The following is an 18,441-nucleotide window of genomic DNA, read 5'->3' as shown; positions in this document are numbered from 1 at the left end:
GCTTCTGCACAGCAAAAGCCTCAGCTCAACCAGAGCTGAGCAGACGTCGGGACAACCAGCTGCAGAATGGAGCTACACACTCCAGGGGCTCCTCTGTGCTAAGAGCTGCAGACGTTGGGAGGACTGGAATGGAGCTACACACTCCAGGGGCTCCTCTGTGCTAAGAGCTGCAGACGTTGGGAGGACTGGAATGGAGCTACACACTCCAGGGGCTCCTCTGTGCTAAGAGCTGCAGACGTTGGGAGGACTGGCTGCAGAGAGCAGCCACCCTCTCTGCTGGGAGCCGAACACTTCAGGGGACACCCTGGCTGCGGAAAGGAGCTGCCACCTGCGAGAGACTGAGTTGTTCTATAGCTCAATAAAGCTCCTCTTCATCTTGCTTGCCTGTCGCTTGTCTGCAGAACTCATCCTTCCTGGTTGCAGGACAAAAATTCAGGACCTGCCGAATGGCGAGGCGAAAATTGCTGTAACACAAACAGGGCTGAAACATGCCCCTTGCTCTCCATGTTGAGGGGGAAGAGAAGGAGAGAAGAGCTGCAGCCCTTAGGGGAGCCCAGACCTGGGACCTCCCCAAGCCAGGACTGTGACTACCTCTTTGGAGCCCTGCGGTTTCTGGCATCTCCAAGCTTCCAGGCACCACCACATTCCCTGGTGCCAGCTGGAGAAACTGCTTGCTATGTGCCTGGTCCAGCTGGCGCCCATGCCAGCACCTAGAGCTGCCCACCCTGTGGCAGCAGCTGGTGTGTCTGACTGCACAGTGTGGCCAGACCCGATGCTTGCTCACACATCTCTTGCCACTCCACGCCTGACTCAGTCTCCCTTGGAGGCGTGGGATCCAGGCTGGTAGCATGAGCTGAGCACAGCCTGCCAGGCTGAGTAGGCAGAATGAGCCCAGTAGGCTCAAGCAAAATCCAGGCAAAGGCACCACTGGCCACAGAGCTTTCTGGCTGGAAAGGCGACCCCTCAAAGATCCTATAACAAAGGGATAAAAATGTGGGCTAATAACATAACCCGTCCTCCAAGTTTCTATAGCACACCACGTCCGCTATTGAAATAGTAGTGGCAATGGAGCCCCTGCTCCTCAGTGATTCTCTTTCCCAAATTCTTTAAAAGTATCAGGCCGGAAGCAAAGGTGGATACCAGAAAGAAGCAAGAGAAAATCTCAAGTCTGTGAGAATATGGCAGTAACCAAGTTTCCATTAGGTTTGCTAACCTCTTTAAAACAATGAGGTTTCTCTGCTTCAGCAGTCTGCCCATTGCTCTGGCAACTGAACCAGCAGATCTTCCTCACAAGTGAGCAGCTTAATTTAGTAACCTCCTCAGTCAAAGAAGAAAACTTTTAGAGAAAGTAGGATGCTATTCTGCATAAACAGCCAATCTAAATAAACTTTATTGTAAAATAAGACTGAATTTACCGACCCTACAGTCAGATGTTTAAGTATGCAGTCGTCAACTTTGAGGATTCACTATTCTATTAATCTAGTATTCAACTGCAACAACAAAAGAGTATAGTTTCCTGTAATTTCTCTTCTGCAAATCTTAAATTTTCCAAAAAAAAAAAAAAAGGAAAAAGGAAAAAGAATGACAAGTATACATAATGAAAAACTACTAATAAAATGACATTTTAACTCAAATGAACAGCTTTTGTTAAAATTGCAAAAAGTGAAAATACAATATTTTTATAGGACATTTGATTTAGGACACAAGTTTCTGTTGCTGTAATAAAGCAATATGGTTTGAAATTTAAATTCTTTTTTAAAAATCACGTGCTTTAATTGCAGCTTATAGAATATAAAAAACATATGAAGGTTACTCTGATTTTTTTTACCAAGTTTAAAATAAAAATCTCTGAAACATTTAAAAGTTAAGACACAGAAAATTTCATTAAGAGCCCACTGTATACTTAAAATGACACTTCATGTATTTGAAAATGAATTGAGGCTTGAGTGTTAGAGAAGTGAAAAACCATCCATAAATTATCTATAAATGTGGTAAAGCAAATGAATTCTCAGTCATTGATTATTTTTAGAATGTTCACCTCTGCAGTCTTATAGCCAACCAAGAAACAAAACACAGGAGCTTCCTAAAATATATCTATATATAAAACAGTTTTTTAAGATACCATTTTAGAAGTGTTATTTTATACCTGGGGTCTCTCATCAAGGTATAAAATGCATATGCTAATTCATATTGTATTTGGTACTGTATTTTTCTTTAAAAATTGAATGTATATTAAAAAATAGAGCTACCGTTGCTTTTGCTTAATTATATGGTCTTAGTGATTGATACACACAAAAGTATGAGTGAGTAAAATTCTCTACATTTATCATTCAGCAAGTTTAGTCAATTAGTTCCTGGTTGACTAAATTTTCTAAATTCGATTGGAGTTTGATCTAAGAGCACATGCATTCCATAGTTAGAAATGACTATGGAATTTATATTCTTTAAATCTTCTAATTTTACAGTAAGAAAATTGCATCATATACAAAAATCAACTCAAAATGGATTAAACACTTAAATGTAGAACCCAAAACTATAAAAACCCTGCAAGACAACCTAGGCAATAAAAACATTCTGGAGATAGGTATGGGCAAATATTTCATCATGAAGGCAGCAAATGCAATCATAACAAAAGCAAACATTGACAAATGGGATCTAGTTAAACTAAAGAGCTTCTGCACAGTAAAATAAACTACTGACAGAATAAACAGACAACCTACAGAATGGGACAAAATATTTCCAAACTATGCATCTGATAAAGGTCTGATATCTAGCATCATAAGAAATTTAAACAGATTTACAAGAAAAAAACAACCCTATTAAAAAGTGGGCAAAGGACATGAACAGACACTTTTCAAAAGAAGACACACATGCAGCCAAAACACATACGAAAACAAAGCTCTACATCACTGATCATTAGAGAAATGCAAATCAAAACCACAATGAGATACCATCTCACACCAATCAGAATGGCAATTATAAAAAAGTAAAAAACTAACAGGTGCTGGTGAGGCTGTGGAGAAAAATAAAGGCTTATACACTGTTGGTGGGAGTGTAAATTAGTTCAACCATCTGGAAAACAGTGTGGCAATTCCTCAAAGTCCCCAAAACAGAAATACCATTTGACCCAGCAATCCCTTTATTGGGTATATACCCAAGGAATATAAATCATTCTGTCATAAAGACACATGCATGCATATGTTTGCAGCAGCACTATTCATAATAGCAAAGACATGAAATCAACCTATATGCCCCATCAATGGTGGACTGAATAAAGAAAAGGTGGCATATATACACCATGAAATACTATACAGCCATAAAGGGAATGAAATCATATCCTTTGCAGGAACATGAATGGAGCTAGAGGCCATTAACCTGAGCAAACTAACAGAGGAACAGAAAACCAAATAACTGCATGTTCTCACTTATAAGTGGGAGCTAAATGATGATAACACATGGACACGTGGAGTGGAACAATAGACCCTGGGGCCTACTGGAGGGTAGAGCACAGGAGGAGGGAAAGGATCAAGAAAACTAAGTAATGGATAGCAGGCTTAATACCTGGGTGACAAAATCATCTGTACAATAAACCCTTGTGAGATGAGCTTACCTATATAAGAAGACTCCACTGTGCCCCTGATCTTAAAATAAAAGTTAAAAAGAAAAAGAAAAAAAATTGAAAAAATTGCACTCATGGAGGGACAGAAATTTTTACACCACCAAGCCAGAGCCACAATCCAGATGCCCACATCCCAATTCAGCTTTTATTTTGTAAACACAATTTAAGTTTTGGTTAAGATTATATTGTTATGTATTCCTTTTTTTTTGTAACACTTATAAGTGAATGAGAGTGACTTATGGGTAGAAACCACCACTATCAAAATAAAAGGTGAAAGTAAAATTCCTTTCCCTCCTTTAAGAAGTTGGGTGACAGCAAGGAACATCCATATCCCAATGCCAGGTATTTGAGCCAGATAGGAATTAACCACTTACTAGATTCTAGAACTTGATTTTGTTAAAGCACCAGTTAGAAATTCTGTTATATATAACTATTAGCCAACTTAACCAAGAAAGTGATATTATACCAGATGAGTGATGAATAAGCATGTAATGTCATTTTATTGTTACTATTATTGGTTACAATCTTTTCTTACTACTTTTTCTACTCCCCCCACATACTGTAAATGTATCATCATGTCACTCCAAATTCAGAAATTTTCAAATCTCTTTTTAGCTTGTGGCACTGCATGGTGCCACCCATGTTTATAGTTATTCAGTTCCAATCTACTTCAAACCTCAGACATGAAAAGATGACATTTCTTACACATTAAGATAAACAGTGCATTCTTTCTATCACTCCAGGGAATATGTTAGTTGGGTGCTATAATTTTTGCATTTTGCTGTTTATAATATTAATAGCTATGCAATAAGAAGTGTACTGTTGAACTGTCAAGAATGATTTGTTACCAGATGTTAGCATAATTTGCCAGCTGTCAAATTTTAATAACTTTTATTTGCCTAAAATGTGACACTTAACTTTCATGGTAAATCAAGACATATAGCAGGGCTTATTTGGTATTACAGAAGCTAAGAAAAAGCTTGCATGAGGCTTGATGGTTTCAACACCTTTAATTGAGCATACACTTTGCACATGGCATTTTGAATATTTTTTTTTTCTGATAGATTGAAAAGTTGTGCTTTGCCTTATGCTTTTTATTCACTGAGCTTTGTGTAGAACTAGATAACTTACAGCTCTTCAATACTTACAAGCTGGATGCAACAATCAAAATATACTTTAAAATGTTAGTTTTATCATTTAAATTTATTTCATCTTATTTCCATTCTCTGATAATCTCAAGAGGTGCAAAGAGAGAAACTAATTATTTAAAATAAACAAATATCCTTTTCACAAGATGGCGCCAAAAGCGAAGAAGGAAGTTCCTGCCCCTCCTAAAGCTGAAGCCCAAGGGAAGGCTTTAAATGCAAGAAAGCGGTGTTGAAAGGTGTCCACAGCCACAAAAAAAAAAAAAGAAGATCCGCACGTCACTCACCTTCCGGAGGCCCAAGACACTGCGACTCTGGAGGCCGTTCAAATATCCTTGGAAGAGTGCTTACAGGAGAAACAAGCTTGACCACTCTGCTATCATGAAGTTTCCTCTGATCACTGAGTTGGCCATAAAGAAGATAGAAGACAACAACACACTTGTGTTCACTGTGGATGTTAAAGCCAACAAGCCCCAGATCAAACAGGCTGTGAAGAAGCTCTATGACATTGATGTGGCCAAGGTCAACACCCCGATTCGACCTGATGGAGAGAAGAAGGCATATGTTCGACTGGCTCCTGATTATGATGCTTTGGATGTTGCAAACAAAATTGGGATCATCTAAACTGAGTCCAGCTGGCTAATTCTAAGTATATGTATATCTTTTCACCATATACATGCCTTTCTGTCAATTTCTGGTTGGGCTGGGAGGCCATACACAGGCACTGATGTAACCGGGACACTAGAGTTAGTGTCCTAGGAAAACCAGAACTCGGAACTTGCCTCCATGGTTGAGGGTAACAAGAAGCTTTTCAAGAACCCCTTCTTTTATCCCTGGAAGACGATGTGTGTGAAACCAATGCCCAGAGTTTGAAGGGCATTAGCATCCATTTCAGGGGAGTATGGGTTGGCTAGCTTTTGAGTAGCCTTTTGTCCTCACATACCTGTCTACTATGTCCAACCGGTCTGTCTGCTTCCCTCACCCCTTGCCCAATAAAGGGCAAGGATTTCAGAGGAAAAAAATGATAACAATAAAAATAAATAAATAAAATATTTGTGACTCTATTTTAAAATATTGACATTTTAATTTATTATATGCATATCATTTAAAAAATATAAATTCAGCCTCTCAGTAATTTTTCCAATCTCTTTTAGGTACTCATCTTTGATACCATGGGTGTTATTATCTGTGTCCATACCACAAACTTGATTTGGTCATTTCATTCAAGTGACTTATCATCTAGCAGAAATACAAACAACCACCAATGCCAGTGGTATCACTTTCATTTCCATTATTAGGCATTAAGTTTAAAAATGTTCAGCCACTTGTATTTAGGACAGAAAGACAGAACCAAAGTTCTCTGTATCTAGCAACTTTAAAAATCTGAGATTCTTTTCTCTCCATTTTGTTTTCTGTGACTTGGAAAGTTAATAATCTACAAAGTAAGTTCCACTAAGTTCACATTTGAGACGATCTTTGAAAATGATTTAATAAACTTATTAAAATGTGTTATCACTAAAATACTTAAAAATATACAATGATGAAGAGCAAATAATATTTGGCTTTAATGGAGATATGTGGTTAAGCATATTTTAAGTAACATCACTGATATGAAACACAAAACAATATGAAATAACACAAATAAACATAATACACAAGTTATACTACTTGTTTTCAGCCTACAAGCATTTCTCATACTCATTCGCATCCTTCCATCTCTACTGATGCCATCATAAGGTCAGACAGATAATACAGATATCTCTCAGTTGCGCTACTTAGTAGTAACTTGGCTAGTTTCCTTCTTTCATCCTGTCTCCTCATTATCTCTTACTGGTTCTCTCTCCCGCAATAAAATAAGGATAGAGAACTTGGCTGTCTTGTTTACTGCCTGTCTCCAGCATGCCTGACAAATAATAAATGTTCAATAAATATTTTGTAAATGAAGGAATGGATGGATGCGTAAAAGAATAACTTAATCTTCCTTATTCACAGCCTTTTCTTTCCTTTTCTTCCAAATTATCCATTATAAAAAATCATGGAAATTCTAACCAAGTTTCTCTTTTCAACACTGGGTTTTTAAAAAAATAAAATAAAATAGGTCCATTACGATCTGTCAAGGACTTATCTTGTTGACTAAGAATTCTGAGCACTTTAATTCTAAGTATGGCGCACACCGAAATAATGACTAGTGATTAAGTTGCATCTGAACTAGGATTTTGCAAAACCTATTGAATCACATTCTGATGGATACTTTAAGGATTAGAGATTGGTCCTTACTTAGAAAATAATTTCTTCCTTGAAAATAAAATATATGTTCATACACGTTAAGACAAACATACAAACATGCATATAAATTTCCTATGTAGGTTTTATTTCTAGATTATAAAATGAAGAAAAAGAAATGTCTTCCCCTTATTTTATGTACAATATTCATATCCTTTTCTAATAGTTTTACATTTTCTGAGATCTGAGACAAATGAAGAATTGGTTCAATATCTACCTAATACCAGCTTCCAGAGAAGTACTGTCTAGGATATTTGGGTTCAAATTCAGACTTGACCATGTAGGGGTTAAATGACTTTCAACAACTCACATATTTTTTGGTCTCAACTCCCATTACTGTTAAATAAAAACAACAAATTAGCTATTATTAGATTTGTAATAAATTGAATATTAATTAGATGTTACTAGATTTGTTCAATCTTCTATAATTGTTACATGTATAATGCATAATAATTTAGTATAGTTATATATAATACACACATACATACACATGTAGTTATTTGCTGCTATTTTACAATAGCCCTAAATATAATGGCATAAAAAATGTTGTGTTCATGATATTGTGGGTCAAGATTTTAGGAAAGCCTCCCATGGGCAGTTCAAGTTCATTTTATTTTTGAGGATATTTACATCTCAATTCATAAGGAATATGGTCTATGTTCTATTTTTTTTCTTGTGATGTCTTTATCTGATTTTGGTGGCAGAGAATACTAGCTTCATGGAATGATGTGGGAACTAGTTCTTCCTCTTCTACTTTGTGGAACAGTGTGTGAAGGATTGATGAATCATTCTTTAATCATTTGGTAGAATTAATCAGTGATGCCATCTGGTCCTGTGTTTTTCTTTGTGGGATTTCTTCTTTGTTAATTTTTAAATTTTTTTTTACTTGTTATAGATCTATTTGGATTTTTTATTTCTTTTGAATAAGCCTCATTAGTTTGTGTCTTCCTAGGAATTCGTTCATTTCATCGAGGTTATCTAATTTGTTGCCATACAGGTGTTCATGGTATTCCTTTGTAAAATATTTATTTCTGTAAGGGCAGTGATAATGTACATTTTTTTCATTCCTTATTTTGTTAGTTTAAGTCCTCTCTTTTTTTTCTTAATCAGTCTAGCTAAAAGTTTGTCAATTTTTTTGATTATTTCAATCAACTTTTGTTTTTCTTCCCTCTCTTTTTTGTACTGTATTTTATTTATTTCCACTGTAGTTCTTGTTATTTTATTCTTTCTGCTAACTTTGGATTTAGTTTCTCTTTTTTTTTGTAATTTCTTAAGGTGGAAATTTAGATTATTGATTTAAGACTTTTAATTTTTTAAATACAGGCATTTACAGCTATAAATTTCCTCTTAAGCACTGCTTTAGCTGTATCCCATAAGTTTTGGTTGTATTTTTATTCATCTTTAAGTACTTTGTATTTTCTTTATGATTTCTCCTTTGATGTATTGGTTATTTAGAAGCTTATAGTTTAAGTTCAAACTAATTGTAATTTTCCAAACTTTCTTTTGTTATTGATTTAAAATTTTATTCTATTGTGGTTAGAGTACATACTTTGCATAATCTCAGTTATTTAAATTTGTTATTTCTTCTTAAAAGACTAACCTTTTTATTATTATAAAATGTCCTTCTTTGCTTATAGTAATATTTTTGTCATAAAGTAATACATAGTTATGTCACAAACTTAATATTTTGCCTGATAGCAATATAACTACTCCAGCTTTTTCTGGGGTACTATTTGCATGACATATCTTTATATATCTTTTAACTTCAGCTTATTTGTGTCTCTAATGTAAAATATTTATCTTATAGATAACACATAGGTGGCTCGTTCTTTCTAGTTTTTTTTTTCATTTTGCCAATCTGCCTTTGAATTGGAGTGTTTAATCCATTTACATTTAAGATAATTACTGAAAAGATTTATATCTTCCATTTTTCTACTTATTTTGTCTATGTCTTGTATCTTTTTCCCCTCCATTTTTCTATCACTTTTTTCTTTTGTGTTAATTCGATATATTTTCTCATGTATAATTTAAATACCCTTATTTTTTCTTTCACCATATTTGAGTTATTTTGTTAGTGGTTGCCCTGAAAATTAAAATTAACATCTTGATTTATATACTTCTTGTTTGGATTAGTACCAAGTTGACTTCAATGGTATAAAATCTTTATTCCTACACAGCTTCATTCTGAGGCAGGATAAGTAGTCAAGGAAGTAAATATGTCCTCGCTCTGTGGCAACTATGGTGACTGCACAATCAATACAATAAACCGCAGCATTCACGTTATAGTCAAACTGACTCATTCAAGCACAACTATCTACAGTAGGGAATTTCCCCTGTAGAGAGCATGCATATTTTGATTTTACCTGTCCTCAGACTGACTCTTCGCTCACTATAATAGTAAAAATCAGAACCCTATGTGGAGATTTAAGGTGCTAATGAGACATATGATGTCTGAACAAGCATGTACAGCTACTGCACATGTGTACCCAGAGGACCACCCAGAACATGCTTATTAGTAACACCTCTTCCAATCCACTTATGAATAATCATATAAGAGTCCCATAAAGGGAGTTTCCCCAGTAACAGTCAACACTGTCTCATCCTCACAAGCAGTCCAATTCAAATCATCTCTTTGTCTATTCTCAACCAATCTTTCAGAGTATTATTTCACCTTTGCACTAAACTGTTCTATACTGCATCTCCTTTGCTGTGTGACTCTTCTTTAAATTATTTCAAACAAGAAGACAAGAACAGAGGTTTCTCAACAGCCATCAATAATTCCATTCCACCTTCCTTGTGCTATTTTGTCATACAAATTATATTTGATACACTGTAATCTCATCAGCATAGTTTTATATTTATTGCTTTATAAAGTTATCTTCTAAATAAATAGGATAAAAAATATTTCAAATAAATATAAATTTATACTGTTCTTTATGTTTATCTATATAGTTACATTTACTGGTGATCTTCTTTTTCATTTGGATTCAAGTAACTATCTAAAGTCTTTTCATTTCAACCTGAAGGAGTCCCCTTATTATATTTATTGTAGGGAGGGTCTTCTATCCATAAAGTCTTCTTGTGTGTCTGAGAATGCCTTAATTTTTCCATTAATTTTGAAAGACAATTTTGCTAGATATAGAGTTCTTTGATCATGCATTTGACCATGTCATACCACTGTCTTCTGGCCTCCATGGATCTGAAGAGAAATAAACAGTTAATCTTATTGAGAATGCCATGTGCAGAATAAGGTCACTTCTCTCTTGCTGCTTTCAAAATTTTCTTTGTCTATGACTTTGGACAGATTAATTATTGTGTGGTTGGCCATTGATCTTTTTGGGTTTATCTTCCTAGGAAATAATGAGCTCCTAGTAGTGTAGATTAATTTTTTTCATCAATTTGAAACATTTTTAGGTATTATTCCTTCAAATATGTTTTCTGCTCCTTTCCCTTTTCCTCTTCTGTGAATTCCATTATGCCTATGTTCGTTTGTATGCCAGATTTTTGTCCCAGAAGGCTTTCAGGTCTTATTCATGTTTCTTCATTAATTTTTTTAATAGACTAGATAATAAAATTAACCTCTGTTCAAATTTGCTATTGTTTGTTATGGCAGAAAAAAAATTCCGTGATGAGTCCCTGTTATTGAATTTTTATTTCAATTAATATACTTTTCAACTCCAGAATTTTTATTTGATTAGTTTCTTAAAAACAAAATTCCTATCTCCTTATTCACATTATCTGTTTGGTGAGAATCATTCTCATACTTTCTTTTGACTCTTTAGACATGGCTTGCTTTATTTTAGTTCTTTGTGAATATTTAAAATAGCAAATTTAAAGTCTTTGTAATAAGCCCAGTAGCTGGGCTCATCCATGACACTTTCTTTGATTGCGTTTTTGTTGTTGTTTTTGTATATCAATCGTACTTTCTTGTTTCCTTGCATGTCTCATATTTTTTAATAAAACCTGGATATTATAAATAATACCATGTGCTAAGTTTCAAAATCAGAATCTGCCCCTTATTACTATTTGTTGTTGTTGCTGCTTATTTTTCATACTTTTGGTCTGTTTAGTGACTTTCTAAACTAATTCTATACTCTTTATCATCTGGAGCCTCTGAAATCTCTGCTCAGTTAGCTTAGTGGTCACCTAGTGATTGGACAGAGATTTTCTTAAATGCATGGAACCAATAAATCTACCATTATTTTCCAGGGACTTTGTCTCGTTTGGGCATGCCTTCAAGGATAAAGAAGCCAGTTTATAATTCTGCTTCAGCTTTTACCTCTTCTTTGCACAAAGCCTCAAGGTCAGCTAGAGGTATGAGATTAGGACTTCTCAGGTCTTTTCCAGGCATATGGACAGTCCTACACATATGCAGAATGGCCTATAGATTCCCAGTTATTTTGTAGCTTTTCATAGACTTCTATGGGCATCTTGTTCACCAATTTTTTTCTTTTCAGATTTTGGTAAGCTTTTTGATTGCTCCAACTGTTATTAGCACTTCAGACAACTGCAATGCCATTGATTGTTTTTATAAATGCCCCCCACGAAAAGCTGTCTGCAGTCAGTAGTTTTGAAATAGATCAAAAAAGACAAACACTGAGTGGTGTTTTCCAGGGAACTGCAAAACAGGTCAAATCATGAAAATTTTTTTGGAGAGTAGGGCTTTGGGAGAACTCCAAATTATTTCTCCTAGTGGTTGATATAATTCTCAATTTTTTTCTAATTTCAACTTTTATTTTAGGTTCCAGGGGTACATGTGAAGGTTTATTACAGGGGTATTTAATATAATGTTGAGGTTTGATGTATAAATGAACCCATCACCCATATAGCAAGCATAGTACCCAATAAGTAGCCTCTCAACCCTTGCACTGCTGTCTCCCTCCCTGCTCTTGTATTAACCAGTGTCTATTGTTCCCTTGTTTATGTCCATGTGTCCCCAGTGTTTAGTTCCTACTTATAAGTGAGGACATACGGTATTTGGCATGGCCTTCAGCTGCACCCACATTGCTGCAAATGACATGATTTCATTCTTTTTTTATGGCTACATAGTATTCCATGGTGTATATGTATGACATTTTCTTTATCCAATCCACCTGTGTGGATTATATACTGTATATATATATACAGTAATGGGATTGTTGGGTTACAGTGTTCTATTTTTAGTTCTCTGAGGAATCTTTAAACTGCTTTTTGCAGTGGCTGAACTAATTTACATTCCTACCAACAGTGTATAAGCATTACCTTTTCTCTCCAAAGTCAACAGCATCTGTTGTTTTTTGACTTTTTAATCATAGTCATTCTGACTGGTGTGAGATGATATCTCACTGTGGCTTTGATTTTCATTTCTTTGATGATTAGTGATGTTCAGCATTTTTTCAGCATTCGTTGGCTGCTTGTGTCTTCTTTTGACATGTGTCTCTTTAGGTCCTCTGCTCCCCCTTTTTTTTTTTTTTTTAAGAAAAGAAACTTTATATATCACTACCTATCTTCTAAGTTTGCTCACTTTTTAATGGGATTATTTCCTTTTTGCTTGTTGATTTGTTTAAATTCCTTATAAATTCTCCATGTTAGATATCTGCCAGATGGACAGTTTGTAAATATTTTCTGCCATTCTATACATTGTTTATAGTTTCTGTTCATAGATTGTCTCTTTTGCTGTGCAGAAGCTCTTTAGTCCCACTTGTCAATTTTTGTTTTTGTTGCAATTGCTTTTGAGGACTTAGGTATAAATTCCTTCCCAAAACTAATGTCCAGAGTGGTGTTTCCTAGATTTTCTTCTGGGATTTTTTATAGTTTCAGGTATTAAATTTAAGTCTTTAATCCATCTTGAGTAAATTTTTGTGTATGATGGTACGTAGGCGTCAAGTTTCATGCTTCTGCGTAGGATAGCCAGTGTTTGCCACACTATTTATTGAATAGGGGGTCTTTCCCCATTGCTTATTTGTGTTGACTTTGTCAAAGATCAATTGGTTGTAAGAGTGTGACTCTATTTCTGGGTTCTCTATTCTGTTCCATTGGTCTATGTTATTGGGGGAAATCCGCCCCTAGTATTTTAACATAGGTTCTTTCCATTTTCCATAAGTGTCGGCCGGCTGAGAAATAAAGAGAGACAGTATAAAGAGAGGAATTTTACAGCTGGGCCACTGGGGGTGACATCACATATCAGTAGGACCGTGATGCCTGCCTGCGCCTCAAACCAGCAAGTTTTTATTAAGGGTTTCAAAAGGGGAGGAGGTATAAGAACAGGGATTAGGTACAAAAATCACATGCTTCAAAGGGCAAAAAGCAGAACTACTAATAAGGGTCTAACAAAGATCACATGCTTCTGAGGGAACAGGATAAAGGGAAAAAGCAGAACCACTGATAAGGGTCTATGTTCGGCAGTGCATGTATTGTCTTGATAAACATCTTAAACAATAGAAAACAGGGTTCATGAGCAGAGAACCAGTCTGACCACAAACTTACCAGGGCGGAATTTTTCCCCACCATAGTAAGCCTGAGAGCTCTGCAGGAGACCAGGGCATATCTCAGTCCTTATCTCAACTGCACAAGACAGACATTCTCAGAGCAGCTGTTTATAGAACTCCCCCCAGGAATACATTCCTTTCCCAGGGTATTAATATTAATATTCCTTGCTAGGAAAAGTATTTAGCAATATCTCTTCTACTTGCACGTCTGTTTATAGGCTCTCTGCAAGAAGAAAAAATATGGCTCTTTTTGCCCGACCCCGCAGGCAGTCAGACCTTATGGTTGTCTTCCCTTGTTCCATAAAAATCTCTGTTATTCTGTTCTTTTTCAAGTGCACTGATTTCATAGTGTTCAAAGACACATTTTACAATCAGTTTATACAGTTAACACAAGTATCTCAGTGGTCCTGAGGTGACATACGTCTTCACCTTACGAAGATAACAGGATTAAGAGAGTGAAGTAAAGACAGGCATAAGAAATTATAAAAGTATTATTTGGGAACTGATAAATGTCCATATTAAAATGAAATCTTCACAATACATGTTCCTCTGCTGTGGCTCCAGCCAGTCCCTCCATTCGGGATCCCTGACTTCCTGCAACACTACCTGTCTGTTTTTGTACCAGCATTATGCTGTTTCAGTTATTGCAGCCCTGTAGAACTGTTTGAAGTCAGGTAATATGATGTCTCCAGCTTTTTTTTTTTTCTTCCATAGGATCACCTTGCTTGTTTGAGCTCTTTTTTGTTCCATATGAATTTTAGAATACTTTTTTTTCTAATTCTGTGAAAGATGATGTTGATAGTTTGATAGAAATAGTGTTTTTTTTCCAGTTTTTATAGGTGTGATGTTTGGCTGTTAATTTTCACTCTTTCTAACTTGTCGATGTAGGCAGTTAGCACTATAAACTTTCCTCTTAACACTACTATTGCTGCATCTCAGAGATGTTGGTATGTTTTATCTCCATTTTCATTTACTTAAAAGGATTTTTTTTTAAATTTCTGCCTTAATTTTGTTGCTTACCAAAAGTCATTCAGGAGGAAGTTGTTTAGTTTCCATGTAATCGGGTGGTTTTGAGAAATCGTCTTGGCATTGATTTCTATTTTTATTCCACTGTGGTCTGAGAATGTGCTTAGTATGATTTTGATTTTTCTAAAACTTATCAAGACTTGCTTTATGACCCAGCATGTAGTTGATCTTAATATACACTCCATGTGCAGATGAGAAAAATGTATATTCTGTGTTTTTTGGGTGAAGTATTCTATAGATGTCTGTTAGGTCCATTGGTGAAGTGGCTAATTTAAGTTCAAAATTTATTTTCTGCCTCAATGATCTAATACTGTCAGTGGTGTGTTTAAGTCTCCTACTATTATTGCATGGCTGCCTAAGTCTTCTTCTATGAATCTGTGTGTTCCAATGTTAGGTAAGTACACATTTAGGATAGTTAAGTCTTCTTGTTGAATGGAACCCTTTATTAATATGTAATGACCTTTTTGTCATTTTTTTTAATGTGGTTGATTTACAGTCTGTTTTATTTGATATAAGAATAGTGACCTATGTATGTTTTTGTTTTCTGTTTGCATGTTTTCTGTTTTCATCAATTCTTTGAGCATATGGGTGTCACTACATGTGAGATGTGAGATGGGTCTCTTGAAGACAGTAGAAGGCTGGCTCTTGTATTTTTTGTTTTTTTTTTAATCCAACTTGTCACTCCATGCCTTTTAAGTGGTGTATTTAGACTGTTTACATCTAAGGTTACTATTGAGGTAGGAGGTTTTCATCCTATCACAGTGTCGGTACCTGGTTGCTTTGTAATCTTGATTGTGTAGTTGCTTTGGAGTATCAGTGAGCTATATACCCATGTGTGTTTTTGTGGTAGCAGGTGTCTTTATTTTGCTTCCATGTTTAGAACTCTCTTAAAGATCTCTGTAAAGCTCATCTAGTGGTAGCAAATTCCTCTAGTGATTGCTTCTCTGGAAAAATATTTCATCACTTCTTCACTTATGAAGCTTAGTTTGGTGGGATATGAAATTCTTGGTTGGAATTTCTTTTCTTTAAGAATGCTGAAAATGGGTCCACAGTCTCTTCTGGATTGTAAGGTTTCTTCTGGGAAGTTCACTGTTAGCCAGTTGGTGTTCCCTTCATATATGATCTGACCCTTTTCTCTAGCTTCCTTTAAGAGTTTTTCATTTGCATTGACCTTGGTGAGTGTGTCTTAGGGATTGTCTTCTTGTATAGTATCTCACAGGGATTCTCTAAGTTTCTTGAATTTGCATGTCAACCTCTCCGGTGAGATTGGGGAAATTTTTGTGGATTATGTACTCAAATATGTTTTCCAATTTGTTTACTCTTCCTTCTCTCTCAGGAATGTCAATGAGTCATGTGTTTGGTCCCTTTACATAATCTTATATTTCTTGGATATTTTGTTCATTTTTTAAAAGATTCCTTTTTCTTTATTTCTGTCTGACTAAGTTGATTTTAAGGACTGGTCTTCAGTTCTGAAATTCTTGCCTCAGCTTGGTCTAGTCTATTGCTAGGGCTTCCAACTCTGTTTTGAAATTCCTGTACTGAATTTGTCAATTCCAGAAGTTTAGTTTTGTTCTTTCTTAAAATGCCTATGTCATCTTTCAAGTCTTCAATCATTTTTCTGTGTTCTTTGGATTGGATTTCAACTTTGTTTTGAATCTTGTTGAGCTTTCCTGACATCCAAATTCTGAATTCTGTGTTTGTCATTTCAGACATTTCAATCTTATTACTATCCATTTCTAGGGAGCTACTATAATCTTTTAGAGGTAAGGAAATACTCTGACTTTCTGAGTTGCCAGCGTTCTTGCACTAATTCCTATTCATCTGAGGGGTCTGGTGTTTCTTTTCTTTTTGAAATTGCTACTATTTAGATGGGACCTTTTATTTTCATATTCTTTTTACTTTGAGGATTTGACTGCAGTGTATATTGTGGGTAATCAATTGGCTTTCAATCTGAGTGCTTGCAGAGGGTCAAGGTTCTCTAAAGTTTCCTTAATTGTGGGTTGTTTCCCATGTTGGGTTTCACAGGCATTCAACTGTGCTGAAAGAGTTTTTGTTTGGTGTAGTCATTCATGCTGTGATCCAGTAGATAGTGCTTAAGAGTAGGGCCAGTAGGTGGGCTCTTAGCCACACATTTCTTTTGTATTTCAGTGCATACCCAGCAGTACTCGGGAGAAGGGACATGGCGGATGAGAGAAGAGTCCCTCACCAAGTTTGTTCCTAGGCTTTGGTGGAGCCCCTGCAATTGCTGGCGCCCTGCTCATGTTTCCTTAGGCCCATGTGGGGCCTTGGCGGTCTGTGCTCTCATGTCCCAGAAGGGCAGTCTGAGCCAAAGTTTAGGTCACCAGGAGACCTGCAAGTCCCTGGGGACCTGCTGGTTCTCTGAGCTTGGCAAAGTCTGAGTGTGTTGTAGGGTGTGTTTGAGGGTGGTCTACCGATGAAATGTGTCAAGGTTGGAGGATCCCTTGGCAGGGCGGCCGTAGTGGGTTTTTTTGTTTGTTTTTGTTTTTGTTTTGTTTTGTTTTGTTTTGCTTTGCTTTTGAGATGGAGTCTCGCTCTGTCTCCCAGGCTGGAGTGCAGTGATGCGATCTTGGCTCACTGCAAGCTCCGCTTCCCAGGTTCACACCATTCTCCTGCCTCAGCCTCCTGAATAGCTGGGACTACAGGCACCTGCCACCACCCCCGGCTAATTTTTTTGTATTTTTAGTAGAGACGGGGTTTCACCGTGTTGGCCAGGATGGTCTCAATCTCCTGACCTCGTGATCAGGGCGGCTGTATTGTAAATGTGCAGCTGGTGTGGCACCTGTGGTCCGGGGCTGTTATCCAAGCAGACAGCTGTGGGGACTGCCCTGCTCGCACCCTGTTCACTGAGTCCCCTTCCAGCATTGACTCCAGGAGCAGGCCCAACCAGCTGGACTTGTCTCAAGCCTCTGTGCCCAGATTACTGGGCTGTTCCAGGTGTTCCAGGCCACGGATCTCCCTGCGAAAGGGGCTGTGGCTGGCTAACAGGCTATGTCTTTCCCAGACTGATGTTGTGGAGGGAGGGACACCCAGCTCCTGCACCAGCACACATGAACCCATGCGACACTCTGCTTGATGTTCTATGAGTGGGGCTCCTCCCCAACTTGAGCTCGGGCTGCAGATCTCAGCTCCATACCTCTGGGTACTGTGCTCAAATCCTGGGGAATTGGGACCAGGCCTGCAGTTTTGCCCTCTGTCCTCTCAAGGTCAAGTGCAGGCTGCGCTGGGCCTGCCTGACTGCTCCCAGGTTACCTGCGAAACACTCAGGCGGGCCAGGGGAGGCCCTGCTGTGGGCGCCTCTCCCGTAGGAGCGGCCAGGCAGTCAGTCTGGGAGGGGCCTGTGCACGAGGGATTGTGTGGATCGGATGCACCCTGGACCTGTGGGAGAGGCAGCCGTGCTCTCTCCTGGCCCAGCAGTCAGCAGGGACTGGAGTCACTCAGAGCAAGATGGAGAGCCTTGGGAGATGGTCTCTGGCTGCCTTTTGCTGCAGTCGCACTGCACACCAGGAAACTTTCTGGGCTCTGCCAAGGTTCTAGCTGTATCTCTGCCTGCTCTCTGGTCAATTCCCCCTGCAAATTCAAATGTCTGTGGAGGTCTAGGGATCTCTTGTAGCTAGGATCGCAGAGATCCTAGCAGGAGTGTGGTCCCCTGCAGTTCCTTCACTCACCCCTTCCTTAGGACCTGTTCAGTGCTGACAGCTGGTCCTGGTGCTTGGTGACTCTGGAGTTCCCAGATTCCTCCTTCTTTATCCACAGTGTCTGTGTATTCTCTGTACCAACTTTCAGGTTTTCCCCTCAAAAGATCTGTTCAAAGTGTGAAGGTTTTGGGTTCTCTTGGCAGGAGAAGTGTTTCCAAGCTGTTTCTTTATTTTATTTTATTTTA

General features: G+C 37.4%; 1 pseudogene; it reads left to right on the top strand.

Moving 5' to 3' along the window:
- Nucleotides 1-4,721: 4,721 nt before the first annotated feature.
- On the top strand, nucleotides 4,722-5,832 carry LOC100990251 (large ribosomal subunit protein uL23-like; annotated as a pseudogene).
- The last annotated feature ends 12,609 nt before the right edge of the window (nucleotides 5,833-18,441 follow it).

The sequence above is a fragment of the Pan paniscus genome, chromosome 2, assembly GCF_029289425.2.
Source record: "Pan paniscus chromosome 2, NHGRI_mPanPan1-v2.0_pri, whole genome shotgun sequence".
NCBI lineage: Eukaryota > Metazoa > Chordata > Mammalia > Primates > Hominidae > Pan > Pan paniscus.
Note: the sequence above shows the minus strand (reverse complement) of the source record. Positions and strands in the feature narration are given on the sequence as shown.